The following is a 17,727-nucleotide window of genomic DNA, read 5'->3' on the forward strand; positions in this document are numbered from 1 at the left end:
AATTTCTTCTTCAGCTTCATCGTTTTAGCTTGCAATTTTGATTCCAAAAAAATCAAAAAAAAATTGTGTGTCAAAAAATCTATTTTCATTTTTGGCTATTTTTGTAAGAATACACAATTTTAGTGAAAACCGAATGACATTGATTTTTTATTTAGAAAATTAAGAAAACTACTCGAATCAGGGCGACGCCTTGAACGTGCCAACTACCTCTGAAGCTCTATGGAATAAGTTTGCTAGGAAAAACATTATAAAAAATTTTCAACAAAAAAGAAAAAGCATCACCTCACTCGCTATTTTAAGTGCAAATTAATAAGTTTTGGATATATACCAAAGCATTATGTAGACCAGAAAGTATGCATAATTTCAAACTGGAATTATTTCCAAGACGGATTAAATCGGCGCTTACGCGTTAAAAGCACAAATATATCGTGCATTAATTGTCCCAACTTGTCCAAATTGGCGATCTTTAAAACCCTCCCAGGTGAAATACTTTTTAAAGTTTGAGCTTTGGCTAACAATATTTTCAGGCTAATAAAAAATTGTTTCAATAAAAATAGAACTTTGCCTAAAATCTCATTCTCATTTTTTGCACACAAGTAGACAAAAAAAAACGAAATATCAATTTGACCTATAAAATGCTATTTATAAGTCATTTTTTGTAACAGCCATAGAGTCCAAAAAATTCCTTTTAGAAAAAATGACCAGATCTACACTCGGTGATTGTACTTGTTATTGGCTTCAAGTTTTAACCATTTTTCAGAGGAGTTCCAGTTCCTGTTGTAAACATTAGTAAATTGTCACAAAGCCATGATTTAATTCTCAATAAAGTGGTGCGAAGAAAGATGTTCATGTCATATCAAGTTTTTTTAGCTGTAAATATGCAATAGTTAATGTAAGACCTTCCTAAATTTGCTTACCTCGATTTTACGCCATTGTAAAAACCTACTGAAATAAGTAAAAATTGAATTTTTTTAAATTTTAGGATGTATGTGATAACTTACGGGACTTATTAAAACAATAAGTAATCAGAATATTTCAATTATTAAAACGTACAATTAAGACGTACAATTATAACAATGTGTAATCAGAATATTTCAATTAATAACTGATTTTATTTATTCATTTTCTAGCTGTTTTTTAGCTTGGTTAATAGCCTAATGAGCTTGCAGCTGCTCTCACAAGGTTTGCTCTACAATGACTTTAGTCTAATGGAATGAAAATAGTAGCTTATAAGTACTCTTAGGTCATAAATACCACTTACCCTGCTTTTAAGTGAAAAATTTGATAGTACCAATATGAGATTTATGCTCAGTTTTGAGGTGGTAAAATATGAAAATCCTGGCTGATTGATTCATCTGTTTTCATAATCTTCTTCCAGTTCTAGACCATGGTAACTCTTTGCCTAGAGTTGCATAACCGAGTTTCATTCGGAAAAGATGTCGCGCGAGTAGACATTTTTTCACGGTAAACTTCGTCAAGAGTTGCTCAGCCGAATTTAATTCGCAAAAGATCTCGCTCAAGTAGACACAATCTGGATTCCATAGGTCAATAGCTTCGTGTCTTGAAGTTTGCTAATCGTTCCCTGTACGCTGCCAGTGCGGCTTTCAAGAGGCCTTTTCCTGTCAGTTTTTCCTCGGAAGTTTCTCTCACTGACTGTTTCGCTGTGTCCCTAAACAGAGGAGGCTCGTTGCTTTTCGTTGGTCGGGAACTTCTCCGCACTTCTACGTCGTCCATACACGAGCCGTCTGATGCGCCCGTTGGTGTGTCAAACTTCTCGCAGATTGGCTGATTCTTTCTGCTATATTCGTCCGCAATTTATTGTGCTCCCATTATAAGCACCTGATCTGCCAGGATATCCCGTTCTGTCGGTAATAGGTTGCAATTTTGGAAGGTTTCTACTATTTCTTCCAGTTTAAATAAATTTTCCACCCGTTTGAGCTTCTTCCATTTAGATTGTGACTTTCTTTGTGTCAAACTTGATTGGCCCGTCGACCCGCTGTAGATATCGGGTTCTTTTGTTCTTGTTGAGACTTAGGCTGCTGTTGCAATTTTTTCTCTTTCGCTATTTGAACTGTTTGCTTTTTGGCCCGCCGCCGGCTTCTCTCTCATCCGTCGTGACGTTTTTTTAACTTTCTTGGAATCTTTTAATCGGAAAGTTTTTGTGTGCCTGTCGTTCGTCTCCATTCAAATTGGTTTCCTCCAGACAATCTGGTGCGCAGATTTCCAAAAACTTTTTCTTCGGCTCTTCAGTCGGACTCTTTCTGGACCATTGAGAATTGGCTCTTTATCTAAATATGGTGGGAGAAGACCTATGAAATAATTTTTTTGCAATCTTATCTTATCGCTTCTTGAACTGTTGGTTTTTTGGCCCGTCGCCGGGTTCTCTCTCCTCTGATGTGACGTTTTCTTTTGTTTTCTGGGAATATTTTGATCGGAAAATTTTTGTGTGCCTGCTGTGGCCGCAGTCGCTCGTCCCCATTCCAATCGCTTTCCTCCAGACAATCTGGTGCGCTAATTTCCAAAAACTTTTTCTTCGGCTCTTCAGTCGGACTCTTTCTGGACCATTGAGAATTGGTTTTTTAGTTAAATATGGTGGGGGAAGACCTAAGAAATAACTTGTTTGCGATCTTATCTTATCGTTTTTGAACTGTTGGTTTTTTGGCCCGTCGCCGGGTTCTCTCTCCTCTGATGTGACGTTTTCTTTTGTTTTCTGGGAATATTTTGATCGGAAAATTTTTGTGTGCCTGCTGTGGCCGCAGTCGCTCGTCCCCATTCCAATCGCTTTCCTCCAGACAATCTGGTGCGCTAATTTCCAAAAACTTTTTCTTCGGCTCTTCAGTCGGACTCTTTCTGGACCATTGAGAATTGGTTTTTTAGTTAAATATGGTGGGGGAAGACCTAAGAATAACTTGTTTGCGATCTTATCTTATCGCTTCTTGAACTGTTGGTTTTTTGGCCCGTCGCCGGGTTCTCTCTCCTCTGATGTGACGTTTTCTTTTGTTTTCTGGGAATATTTTGATCGGAAAACTTTTGTGTGCCTGCTGTGGCCGCAGTCACTCGTCCCCATTCCAATCGCTTTACTCCAGACAATCTTGTGCGCTAATTTCCAAAAACTTTTTCTTCGGCTCTTCAGTCAGACTCTTACTGGAATCTTGAGTAGGTTCAATTGCGAGTTAGATCTTTGCTTCTACTATGACCTTTTTCTGTATACTCATCCCTTTGTAGTTTTCAGATACAATTTAGTTTCCGAAGAATTTTCCCCTTCAGCGGTTTTGTCTGTGCTTTCCCAATTTTTCTCTTTTCGTTTGTTCTCAGAACTGTTTTCTTGTGCGAATTTTGTTTCCTCTATGAATCCTTTCTTATTGATATAAAACAAATCTCTCTTTACTCCTATTCTCGACACCCCATTACTGATAATTTTCAGATTCTGCCTTGATAGATCGATTCACCGTTTCAACTGAGATTCCGTCAGGGATGAGCATTCTAGAAATTTTTTGTCTACACGATCAGAGTCAATTATAAGCTTGTCCCTAGTTACCCGAAAATGGTTTTATGCAATCTTCCAAAATGCATTTTCAACGATAATACTTGAATTGTTTTTTGTTATTCCATTTGAGATCAAAATGGTTGTGCTGAGACAAAGCTTACTAGAGCTCTTTTTTTCATTAATAGCATCACCCCTACAATTAATTTTATTGTTTGGATAGTTCTTCAAAAGAAGCCACCCCCTTACTGGTAACCAACGGGGCAGCATTTTTGATAGATATTGTGCTCGGTAGACATTTTTTAAAGGATTTTCCCTTTGAGTCCTGAGAATTAGTCTATCTTCATTGATTTGGTATACCATGAGCGTTGATGTACATTCTCAAAAATGTTGCTGTTGCTTTTACACTAGTTGTTTTTGTAATTTTACCTGCGGAAACTTTAAAAAAGGACCGTTGCTACGTTTAAGTGTAATTTCCTCCCCATGCGGTGTTTCATTGGGACCACGTAATCAAAACGTAATTCATGGCCCGACTGCATGAGCATTGGTAGTGGTTTTGATGAAAATTTGTAGATTAAGTGTTTGGCATTCTTACCATAGCGAGTGAGGCAGCGGCATCCTTCAGCAAAGTTTACTATATCCTTATATATCCTTATGCACATTAGGCCATCACAGATTTTGCGACACTCCTAGCATTAATAATAGGCCCGCGTGCTTCCTGTGGATTCTCTTCATGACTTCTGGGCGTAGTTGTGTTGGGATTGCTAGACAAAAGCTCTATTAGTGCGAAGCCTTGCTTATCGCTTCTCTCCACCATCTTTTTGAGCCTGTTCATCCAAGCATCTTCTTGTTGAATTCTGCTAGAAGACTTTTGTCGAACAACCTTGAACAGTTTTTATGTTTCTCGTCCCCCAGCTGCTCTTACAGTCGGAAACTGTTTTTTTGGATTAGATGGCTTGCTCGTCGTGATGGTTCTATGGCACTGATCTCTTGTGGGTGTTTGACGTTCTCCTCTGTTTTCATGAGGCCCTACTTGATCACCTGAATTGAAATATGCTCTGACGTGTCTGATTTATCCAAACTCTCCCTGTTCGAGATAATTTTGTTGTGGCTTCTAGTTACCGATTGCTGTTTTTCGATTCAGTTGTCTCTCCCCGATTTAGCTGCCAAAACACAAGTAGCCAGTTTTCCGCTATGTTTTGCTCATCATCTGATAGTGCCGATTTGACTGTATGTTGAGGTTGCATCTGTTATGATTGTCGCCGTTTGCTTCCTGAGCTGTCTTTTTTTTGCTGCTCCCCCTGATTAGCTTTTTTGTTCTTTTTAGGGCTTCCTTAACATCTTTCTCCTCCGATACTCCAATCACATGGCTTCCGGATCTGTTTCAGCGTGGTTCAGTTAGGCTATCCTTGTTTTCTCCATTCCATTTTTCTTCGGGTGTTTCTGATCACCAATCGTAGGTCTATTGCTGCTGGCTCATTTTTTTCCGCTCGAGCTTTGTTCGGTTCTGATAGATTTGGTTTCTATAGCAATCGTGAGATGACGTTTTCAGTATTTCATTCCTTTTATAATGTTCTAGAACCTTTTCGTCCCGGAACGAATAACGTCAAATTTAGTTTTTCCGCTTGGCTTTTGAGACTTGGGCCTTTCGAAACTTGGTCACTTGGGCTTCGGCGACTAAAAAAAGTTCATGTTCAAACATGAACTTTTATAGTGGTTTTGTTTCTTGCTAAAACCTAGTTTGTATGGTTCTCTATGTCCTCCATTTGAGTTTCTCAATGCCCTTAACGGTTCTTGTTTTGTCCTGATCCCCTGGTTTTGCGTTGTTGATGTTCCTGCAGTTACTGACTTGGTTGCTGCGTTAGATCCGCGTCAGAAGCTTCTAATGTTTTTCCTTGTTCCTGTGTTTTGTTGAACAGCTTGTACTTTTCATAAGTTTTGGATCTCATCCTTTCAAAGGATTCTGCCGCTATCAGTACTATTTCTTTGAAAGTTTTTTTTGATACTTCCACATGATGACTTTTTTGTAGAAATATCGTTTCCCCCTCTGTTCCTAGTGATGACCTTGGTCTAATGTTATACATTTAAGAGGTCACAAGTGTTTATATAGTATACAGTTCAAGGTTACTGCTAGCGCTGTACAATAAAGGTTATCAAATACTAATAATTTCATAGAATATGCCTCTGGTCGCTTGTTGCACGTCAAGGTAATTTTATGCAGAAAGTTACTGCATATTTTGAAAGAAAGCTTGTCACAAAAAAAACATGATCTGAATGTTCAAATTTTAACAAATTTTTAACATTGTTGTTGTAAAAATAAGCAAACAATTTATTTATTCAGAGGTAACTGTAAGTAGAAACCACTTTGAAAATTGGAGCAGTTGAACCGTTCAATAACTGAAAATATTGTAACATCACTTTTTGCAGGATGCAATTTTTCATCAATTTTTGTCTTAAAAATCATCTAACATCTGAGAAAGTCTAAAAAAATGAGATAATTGTTTTTTTTTCTCTTCAGGCAAATCTACATTAGTAAATGTAGATCTTGTTAACTATCCCCCCCCCCCTATTTCGATTTATCATTCAAAAGAGGTATTGTTGTCTTCAGCTTAAATTGAAAAAATAAATTACCTGTAATCATTTTTTGTAAACTTTTGGGGTCTTAAAGACTGCCAATTTGGGACAACTTACCCGCAATATATTTCGCGCTGTTAAAGCGTAAGCGGAGAATAAATCCGTGGTAGAACTCTTAGTTCCTAATTGGTTAAGGAGAGGTTAAATCCAATTTGGTTAAAGAAAGCTTATTTGCCTTAATTAATTTGATAATATTAGCGAAATCTACCATTTTGTACTTTATATTAGGTGTGGGGGATGATTTTAACAATAAATCTCAAATTTAAAAAAAATTAATTTTATTTTGTTACATTTAATTTTTTCATGTTTTACTGTGCCATTTAAATGCAGCCAGAACATTCAGGGTTTTTCTCTGATACGAGCATCTTGTTATATTTAGTTTTTTGTGATTTGCTGTAATTCGAATCAAAATAAACGTTTTACAACTGCGACAGAAAGAGCAAAAAATCAAAAAGAATGAAACGAGTACAGAACACATAGTTTTCTTACATTTTTATTTACATTGATTAGATTCAATACTGTCTTGCCTAAAGTAAAAACAACTGTTTGACGTGCCTTTGGGTTTGTCCTGGGGTCTGAAGGAGAACCAGTTGATGATATCAAATTGGGACTGTACCATGTCTTCAAACTCGGCCGCATCGGTGCTTCTTGGTAGTCTGCTCGATTGTTTCTTCGAAACACGGAAACCAATCAAGCAAAAGTTTGGACTGAAAAAAAACAGAAAAAAAAACAAAATTTGAAAATTTTTTGTTCAAACCAACAGATTTTCCAACTTCAAACATTTTTGGAATCGTACATAGTTCTGCTACAAAGACTCACATTGAGCAAACATTAAGCAATAAATATGATCAAAGGATAGTACTTGATACAAAAAAAAACATTCTGTTTCATACTTTCGTTTTGCGCCTCAGGCCAAGCTGTGCATTTCGTGAATTGTACGTGGCTCTATTTTTCTTTGATTTTCTTTGCTGTCTTGGATTCTACAGAACACTGTAATGCTCTAAATTGCTTCAAAAACTGGCAAACTTGCGGATTCTGGAACAAGATGCATAATCCAAAAACAATTAAATATTATTTTAATGTGTTCAGTACACTAAAGCTGTCTTGAAATCGGCAGCTGTAAGTGGAATCTGCAAATTGTAAGCAGAATCCGTTAGCGGATTCCGCAAATTGTAAGCGAAACCGGCAAAATGCAAGCAAAATCTGCCTTAAATTGCAGAAACCACTTACATTTGCGGAATCCGCTTACATTCGCGGAGTCCGGAGCAACTACTTACATGCACTCGTTGCGGAAACCGCAACAAAACTATTGTGCCGACAAAATTTACATTACAGGTAATTGTACGCGGAATCCACGGAAACTTTGATCCTGAGTTCTAGAGACAAAACTTTAAAAATGTTCTAAAACGCACGTGGGTTCCACTAACATACAGACACAAAATCATGCGCTCATCCAGTGCACAGTTTGACCTCGCATTGAGAAAGTTTGAGGACAACTTTGACTTGTTTCAAATTTATAGCAAATTTGAAAGATTGACAAGAGGAAACATGAAAAGAGCAGTACGGTGGGTCACCCGAACCGAGGTGTTCGACTTATGTTTCGACCGAGTCTGTGGTCGAAGAGAGATCTTTCGGTCGAACACCTTTTCAAAATCTAGTAGAAACATGATCAAAACAGAGCGGAACACTTAGCCGAACACTGTGATCGAAATAAATTTGATCACTGTTTTGATAAAGTTTTCAACTATGTTTTGTGCTCAATCATTCGAAACTTTGATCAAATTTGTGATCAAGTACTTTTTCGTTCAGATCTTTTTATCGCACCACGCCGAAAAGCAAATCTAATTTGAAAAAAAAATTGTGGTAATTTTTGAAAACTACGGTCGGAACATTCTGCGCTACTTGCACAGTAACCGGCTATCATTGTTTGCTATTTGCTTCTGTTTTACACATATTTAAGCGGAATAAAATTCCTTTATAAAATCGCATTCCAAATTTGTTCTAGTTTGAAGTAGTTTAGATAATTTGTACGATGATGTTTCGAATACGTGTTCGACATTGTTTTCGAGATTGTTTTGTTAAAGTTTTCAACTATGTTTTGTTCTCAATCATTCTAAACTATCTCGAATACAACATCGAACACAAATTCGAAACATCATCGTACACATTACCTAAATTAGGTCGAACTGGAACAAATTTGGAATGCAATTTTGTGAAGGACTTTTTTTTCTGCTTAAATATGTGTAAAACAGAAGCAAATAGCAAACAATAATAGCCGGTTACTGTGCAAGTAGCACAGAATGTTCCGACCATAGTTTTTAATACTTACCACGATTTTTTTTAAGTTAGAGTCACTTTTCGGCGTGGTGTGATGAAAAGATCTGAACAAAAAAGTAGAGCTTAGGCATATTCGGTAGTCATTGTAAAATATGAAAACTGGAGAACAATTCTTTTAGAAAAGTGACTAGAAAAACAAAAATTTTTTTTGAAGAGTTTGATTACAAAAAAGCGCTGAAATGCTCAAGAAAGCCAATTTTACTGGAGTAAAACTTAAAACTTACGACTTAAAATAAGTTTTGTTAATTTTTCAGAACTTCAAATGCTCGCTGGCTTATTCGCTCGAATTTAGAAAAAAAAATCAATAAACTTCAAACCGGTTTTTCACGACGCTGGGAAAAAACTTTCAAACTTTCAAACTCGTTCGAATCACGATAGAAGGGGTTTTTATACGACATATAAATAAGCGTGTTTTTCGTTATGATAAAGTTATATATACAGACTTTAGCTCTCTTGTAATTTTATATAGTAAAACATCGATGATGTAGTTTTTATAATCGATTATAATGGATTTTGTTTTGCAAAAAATTTATACTGTATATCCTTATTAAATAATCATTGCCAAAACACTCTAAGATTTTTCTTTCTATATCAAAGCTTACGCTTACTATAAACAGATTATATACACATTATCTGCAGATTATCTAAAGATTAATTACAGAATATTTACTGATTATATACAGATTATATACAGATTTTACACAGACTATATACATAATATATACATATTATATACTAATTTTCTCAACAATCTCGCCAATCAGATAGAATGAGTATATTGAAATAAAATTATAATGTACGTTTTTTATTGAAAATTTTGTACTGATGTTTGATCTAAAAAAGTTTAAATTTCCTATTGCGTAAATAAGTTGCAGCAAGAATTAAATTGCTCTATGTTTCTTTCTCTATGATTTTCTCGCAAAATTGCGCTGATTAGGTTGATCTTTTAAACCTCATATCAAGAAGTTTTGCACAAAACTGTTTTTTTTTTACCGCAGAAACCCTTAGTTTGCAAAATCTTAGAGGGATCTCTTGAAACTTTTAGTTTGCGGTAAGCAATTTACCTCAAATGAGTTCAAGTTCAGCTCAATATAAAACTGTAGATTTTGTCAAAATTTTTGTAGATTTTGTCAAAAAAATCTTCTTTTTTTGAATTTCGAGTGTTTAAAATTGAAATTGATACGACCCCTATAGTTTTTAGGCAATATAATCAATTTGATACAGATTTTATACAGATTATATACAGATTATCTACAGATTATCTACATATTATGTACAGATTATCCACAGATTATCAACAGGTTTAATTGTATAAAGATTATATACTGACTATATGCAGATTATCTACAGATTATATGCAGGATTTACACAATAGAAAAATCGATTATTTTGGCACTGAAATCCATTTAATTTGTTCGAAAAATTGTTGTAGATAAATCAGTTTTATAATTACGTTAATCTGAGATGTTTCTGTATATAATCGGTTTTTATCATTTTTTGTCACTGCGGGTAATCGAAATTATATCCTTACTTTGTTCCCACTTTTAGTTGTTTCCCTTATGAAATTTGATCCAATTAAATCAATTACAACTGATAATTTTATTTTTTTCGTTTTAGCTTCGACCTTGTATAAATGTTAATTTAAAATAACTTGAGCGTTTGACAGTAGTTGGTTAACGGCAAAATTTGGAAAATCAATTTTTGCAATTCTTAACTCAATTCAAAATTCAGATATTTGTTTTTAAATTTCTCTCGTTCAAATTTTGTTCACGGTGCATATTTGTTTTTCTTATACCTAACACTGAGCGCAACGTTTTACTTTCTTGATTAGTTTGATCTAGATCGAGTTTTCATCTAGTATGAATGTTTTTGTTTCGTTATGAAATAGTTTATTCGGATAAAATTATATTTTCACCATTTTCAGCATTGTTACAACTCCTTTTTCAAGGGGTTACAACAAATAAAAGTTTTATATCTACGAGCTAACAACATACAAGTTATGACACAAAATAAGATTATAAAGCAAAAAGAAGATATAATAATCTGTTCTAATCGATGATTTTAAGAAATGTTTTCGGAGTAATTTAAATCAATTATAAACGGTTCTATAAGATTGTGATCGCTTCGAAAATGTTCCGACAATGAACGATTCTAATCAATTGAAGCTTTTACAAAATCTACATACAAATCCGTTCTAATAGAATATACTTAAGCTGCTTAAGCATTCTATTAGAACGGATTTGTATGTAGATTTTGTAACTTCTAGCATAAACTTTGGTGCCGGCAATCACATTTTGATAGTATGGTAATTTTTCTATCAAAAACGCGTTCATTCCGTGTTGACTGGCCTGCTGTCTGCTGGCCATGAAGTCGACCACTTCTGAGAACCGTTGTATGGCCATAAATTTTTTGTTTGCGGTTAGTTTTTCCTGCTTATGAGGCGATGACGACTTTGATGCAAAAAGATGCAAATTTATCAGCAAAACGATGATTGCACATTTTTTAATGCAGCCAAAGGCTTAAACTTATAAACATCGGTTTTTGAAATTAGAATGTTGCGTTTTGTTATCTCCAATGTGATGGAACGCAACATTGTAAAATTTCACTGCAAACCATGTATAGCTTAAGGAACTCAAATCCTTCCGACGTGTGATTTTACCAAGACTTTCAAATCTTTGTGGTAATTGTTATCCTTTAACTGTTGCAATTATATTCACTGAAAGCCTGGTTTGCCTTCTATTTGGCAATGATTGGAGATAAGACATCTACTCTGCTTCGCAAAGTTTTTAAAATAAGAAGATCCGAATGTTCGAACAAAATTTTCCGGTTCTAGGGATTTTTCCAATTGAGTAAATTCTAACTTTAGGAGGACAGGTGGCATATCTACAACGAAATCTATATTATTCGTTTCCAGGTGATCTAATGCTGCTGTTAGTTTTCATTGAGCAAGTGTAGAAGATTGATGTGCCTGCTGTGAGACTATGCGACCTAAACGTTTTTTTCTATCCTGCTAGTTTAAGTACCTGAGCAAAAAAATTGAGTCAACTATTTAGCTGAGAGGAAATTTTGAAATAAAAAAGCGAATTTTGTATCATAGTTTATTTTATATGTTGTTATACTTTATGCTTTAAAAGACAGGACGGAACAGCTCGAGTTTCTTTCTTTTTGGGGAAAGCATCCGCCTAACTTCCACTACTTGGGAGGTCTGGATCAGCCAATTTTTCCTTGCTCTATCACTTAAGGTACCAATTATCTATTATCAGACCCAGCACCAGTAATCCACGATCCACTGACTAAACCCAAAGTTTTACCATCGTCGGAAACTTCAAATAAACTGGATAACAGTACCACCAAAAATAAAGCAGCTAATCGAAAAGCAAACAAAGCTGTCAGGGGAACAAAGAGAGAAGTGACCAAAAATTTTCTTCCACAAAGCAGACAACAGAATCAAGTCACGTATCGTCTTCGCCTTGGGCAACAAAGGGAAGAAAATATTTCTTCAATACCACGCACATTAACTTCAATTCAGTATTTTTTTCACAACGCTTTTGAATAACTTTTTAAAATCTAGAAGAGTTACATTGCAACTCTATAACTCATCGCAGATAGAGTCGACAGAGACGATAGAGGCGACAGAAAGAGTCTTGAATCTTTTATCTTCAATTAGCAGGACAAACCTTAAAAGGTTGATGGACTGAAGATATTGAAGAATATCTTATCCGAGACATATTCATTGCAAAATGCGTTTTTCCAATATGCAAAGAGAACTATGTTTCTGGTCGTGATGCACACGCTGAAGTCTGCTCTCTTAAAAAAAGCAACGAGGAGCAAAAAATCGAACGCTCAGCACGAGAATTCATGTGCCGAGAATTTAAAAAATTGTAGTAAAAAGTTCTAACACCACACAGGTAAAACTGTAGATTTTCCGGGTCAAGAGAGGAAAGTTGTAAGTTCATCGACATGAACAGTGTGCTTAAAATATCAGACTCCTCGCCTCAGGTTGAAACAGTTTAAAATATGGAAGCACCCAATTCCGTCACAGGCAAGACAAAAGGGCTCAGGGCTACATTGATTACGATAGGATCTCAATTCAGTCCAACTATTGTTACCGTAAGCTCGCATCCTTTGCTAACAAACGAAATACCATCTGAAAACTAGTACAGAATTCGAAGACAAAGATCAATACCTTAAACCGGTACCTCGTCAAAACAGCACACGCTGAATACAATCACTAGCCAATCAAACTAAACAGAACTTTGGAAAAATTATTCATTAAAACATTTAAGGGCGAATATTTTCGAGTTTCGGAAAGTAGGAAAAGATGATTAAATGGATAACACTTTCAAACTGAACTAGCAAACGTCTTTAATCAGGTAAAACCACCGCTACATGTGATCAGAACAGAAACAAAAATTCGAATAATTTTTTTTAAAAGATCAGATAGTCCAAAAACTTGGCACCCTTGTTCAAAGATTACGACGCTCGAAGACTCACAAAACTTTATGTTTATGCTTTGTGCAAGTCTTCACGACTACCTATACAGAAAAAGGGGAGGAGAATCTCCATCCATATACAGCGAAGGTTGAAGCAGAAATCAAAAAGCCTTAAAAGGAAGGTAACATAGTCAAGCTAGACAAGAGTAAGAGTAACCGATTCGCGGCTCTCGTGGTCATACCGGCAAACAGAAAGACACAGTTAAACTGGCTTTGGATACAAAGCCAATGAACTGTCCAAATATTTAAAAAAAATTTCAAGAAGCAAAAAAATTCTAGATTTTTTAGTTTCAGCAGCTTAAATGATCATTTCATGATCAGAGGGCACAGTATATTTCACGTTTCCAGCAAGCATTCAATCAACTATTTTTCGATGAAAAACACATCATACGCAGCAAAACAGATCGGATGCGGAAAAAACACAGATGCGGCAAAACCGTGAGCAAAACAAATTGTATGCGGCAAGTTCACTGGCACAGACACATCGAAAAAAAATTTTTTTACGGATGAGCAGGCATTCGAAAGTAATTTAAGAAAGCAATACACATGTTTTTACGGATGAGCAGACATTCGAAAGTAATTTAAGAAAGCAATACCCAACACAATTTTAGGCATACAAAAAAATCATTTGTCAGATGGCATCCTGATAGTTTCAAAAGGTTCAATTTTGAAACACATTGAAATAGTCGCACAGGTCATGTCAAAACTAGAACAGGAAAGTTTTGTTTTAAGCTACGCAAACTTGACTTTTTGAAAAATAGTATAACCTTTTTGAGCAAATGTGAGTTCTCAAAAACCAGTTTAAACTTTGAAATCGATGAGAAGTTTTGAAATCGATGACAAAGGTATCAGACCGTAGCATTCCCAGATAGCAGCAGTATTAGCATTACCGCACTCGAAATCACTCAAGCATTTCAGATCCTTCATGAATATTCTCGATCACTTGTCTAGATTTATTCCAAACATCCAAATGCAGACAGAATCCGTAAGTCATTCACTAAAAACCAGCAATAGAGAGAAATGTATTTGAAGCGCCGAAGCCGACAGTGCCTTCCAAAGTTTTTGGTACTAATTACTAAAATGTGAAAGATATACCCCTATGACAATTCTAAACAATGCAAGAACTAATGTGACAATTAGGAGCAGCTTTAGAGCAAAAACTAGAGCCGGACATATGGGTACCTTTTGCCTTCAAGCTATTTAAATATTGCAATTCAGCTGAAGTTTCTCGCTGTCGTATGGTCATGTGAGTTTTTAGAAATTATTTTTTCAGGATATCAATTCCAAGTTTTAATTTAGCTTACGCCCCTAATTACTACATTAACAGAGAATGAAAAAATGGTTAGAATCAAAGTGGTAGATGGACAAGTGAGAAAAGCCATATCATCAAAGACACCAGTCGTCTCAGCCGAGACAAGGCCTTTGACGACAGGGCTTCACGATATCCTGGATTCCGATCTCATGAGAGAGTTGACGATATAGCGGACAGCCAGTTTAGACAATTGCGGAAAATTGTTCTCTTGAAACATAGATTCCTCAGACTAGGCACAGGAAAAATTCACAGGGAAAATTCACAGGGAAAATGTTGAATTTTGCCATTCATGCAGAATTTGCCCAGCGTATAGTAAGAACCTTAAAACCACCTTGTTGGTCAACCCTTTAAAAACTCTGCCAGATCTCACCGCACTAATTTAAAGAACTTCAGTTGGTTTTGGCAGAACCATTTTTCGATTTGAAGCGGAAAAAACTTTTCATTTTAGTTGCAATTGATTGTACTATTAAAAATTTTTGACTGTTTGAATGGTGCTAAAACTAACACGCTCTCGAAAGCTTTTGCAAGATCGTACTTGCTCATTATTGTATTGATATTACTTAATTGTCTCAATTTCATAATCAAAATAGTTCGGTTTCAGTCAAGGTTATAGGAGGTATCTGTCACTGCAATATCGTCACTGTTGAATTCCTTGTTGAAATTCTATTGGTTGTGTCGTTGTGTTTTAGGTTTTTCATAACCTGGTGGTTGTCTGGGTCGATGTGCCCAGTTTATTTTTGGCTTCCAAATTCGAGCACATGTCAGTTCTCGCCCGAAAAAAAAGTCGAAACAGGGGTTTGGAGCGCAAACTCGAAACATACCTCGAGCACGTTCAAAAGATACTTTGTGCACGGAAATTTTTTTCTAAAATCTCAACATGTTTTTAAACATTTTGTCTCAAATTGCAAACCAGCATCCAAAAAATGGGAAAAGTGGCCCAAAAAAAGTTCAGCTCTACAAGGCAATAAAATTGCAAACAACTCTAATCATTTCAATCTGATCAAAAAAGATTCAGCAAAAATCGTTTTAACGTTCAAATTTGGATAGCTCATATTGTTTGAATGTCGAAACATACCCCGAATTCGGTCGAGAGCATTCGAAACGTGTCTGGCTTGGGTCGAACACGGTTGATCACGTTTGTTTCGGTAGAGCCCGGTCGATTCATACCGAATTTCGGTCGAGTGGTCGAAACACACCGAATTTTGGTTGAGACATTCGAAACATACTAATTTTCGGTCGAGACAGTCCAAGAATAACGTGGACAAATTTTATTTTTTGCTCAGTGTTGACTCTTAAAGCGAAATTGGAATTTGCTTTTACTTTTTGATAGTAATGCTTTTCACCATTTTGTACAGCTTAAAAAGGACGTTGCTGCAACATAACTTACTTGAAGTCCGCACATTGCCTTCCAATCGAGTCTTCTCTGTCGGGAAAAACAAAGTCCAGAGAATAGCGATCGTCAGATTTATCAGCGCAATGGCTGAGTAGGAAGCGATCTAAGCATGAATTAAAATAACATATGATTCAAATCCAAAAAGGCTCGTGTCGAACTATTGTTTTGGAAGCGGCTGCTTGTCTGCAGATAAATCAATAATGACCTGGTTCCGTAGCTTTGTCCAGATTAATTATTATAGTTTCAGCCTGGCAAATCGATAATGTTACTGGGAATTCTCTGCATAAAATCAAAAAGTCCAAAATGAGGTGCGGATCTAGGAATTTCTCGAGGGGGCGGATTTTCAAAAAAAAATTGAAAATTTTGTCGACCTTTTATTTAGGTCGACCAAATTGATTTTTTGAGCTCTCCGAAACCAGTTTTAAGACCCTAATTTGACGAAATTATCTGCGCCGCAGGCAAATTTTTGAAAAAAAAGCCAAAAAAGGCGTTTTAGGCACTTTTTGGAAAATGTCGACCAATAGAAAAACTTTCAGGTCAGTCAGCCAAAAAAAATGGATGTCTCAAAATAGTACAAAAGGGGACCCTTTGGGTCGGCAGGGGGTCGAATCCCTGAGAAAAAGCGTCCGCACCCCCGCAACACTCACCTCCGACTAAGAGAAAAATAAAGGAAACACTTTTAGCCATGGAGCTATAAAATAGTTCTTGTGATTTAGCAAAGGGTCTAACGAACATCTCTGGAATAAAACAACAAATCTTTCAAAAGAAACTAACAGCCTTGGCTTTGAATTTGAACTCTCAGTTGAGGTCAGATTAGGACGTTTGTTTCGTTTTCTAGAATTTTAATTCAGTAAAAGATAGAGAAAATTCGAATTGACAGATAATCAGCAAAGAATATACAGAAAATCGTGAACCAATATTGCCGCAAAACTCTCTGTAAACGGATACCAAGGTGATTGGGTTGAAATACTATATATGAAACGCAGGATTTCAAACAGCGCTTGAATATTGCAACCCGCACTCGGAGTTTCATGGTAAATAATTGATTATTACGGTGGAAATTTTTTCATGGACCATTTAACCATGAGAATAAGGGGGTTTTAGGGGGGGTTTTAAAAGATGATATTGAATTTTCAAAACTCCATTATAATCAATTATAATCGATTATAATCCATTTTCGTTTTCATTATATTCGATTGTTTTGATTAAATCCAAGAAAAATTGATTATTTTGGTAGATGTGAAATGTTTTCTCTATTTTTTGCAGCATTCTGAAAAACTTGACCCGGACCGACCAACACGTTCGTCCCTGTGAACACAACCCACCCAACACCCCCCCCTACATGCGACTACTTTCACAACCCACACCCCATCTCATAACCCCTTCATCCCCGCCTAAACCGATCCTTGTTTGACCAAATTTTCTAAACCGCAAGTGAATATTTGAAAAAAAAAATCAGGCTACAAAAGCGTTTTAGAAAAGTTTTGACCGGAACAGTGCGTTTTTTCGGCGCGAAGCCCTCTTCAAAATTAGCAGATTTTGGCGCCAAAGATAATTTTATGGTTGGTCGACCGAAAAGTAATGATGTGAAATAATACCAAAGAGTACCCTTTGGTTGGTAAGCGGGTCGCAAATCCGCACCTAATTGTGCAAATACGCAAACGCAACCGGTGCAAGACGACCGTCGAAAGGCAAATCGACAGCACCAGTTGCCTGCGCAGAAGTTTTTCAAAGGGGGGGGGGACGGTTTTTCGAAAAATTTTGAAAATTTTGCGTTTACTTTTTTTTAGGTCGACCAATTTGATTTTTCGAGCTCACCGAAAATATTATAAGAACTCTATTTTGTCAAAAAAATTCTTCGCTGCAGGCGATTTTTTCAAAAAAAAACAGGCCAAAAACGTCGTTATGAGCACTTTTTGGAAAACTTTGACCAAAAAAAATTGCGTCCCCTTCGGCACGCTACTGGACAACACGCAGAATCAGGGTTGAGAAAGTGTATTTTCTCTGGAATAGTCTCGGGAGCTTGAGCAGCGACGATATCTCTACCTGTGGAGCTCATTTTCAAACACGGGCG

This window comes from Symsagittifera roscoffensis, chromosome 1 (genome assembly GCF_963678635.1).
Source record: "Symsagittifera roscoffensis chromosome 1, txSymRosc1.1, whole genome shotgun sequence".
In the NCBI taxonomy this organism is placed as follows: Eukaryota; Metazoa; Xenacoelomorpha; order Acoela; family Convolutidae; genus Symsagittifera; species Symsagittifera roscoffensis.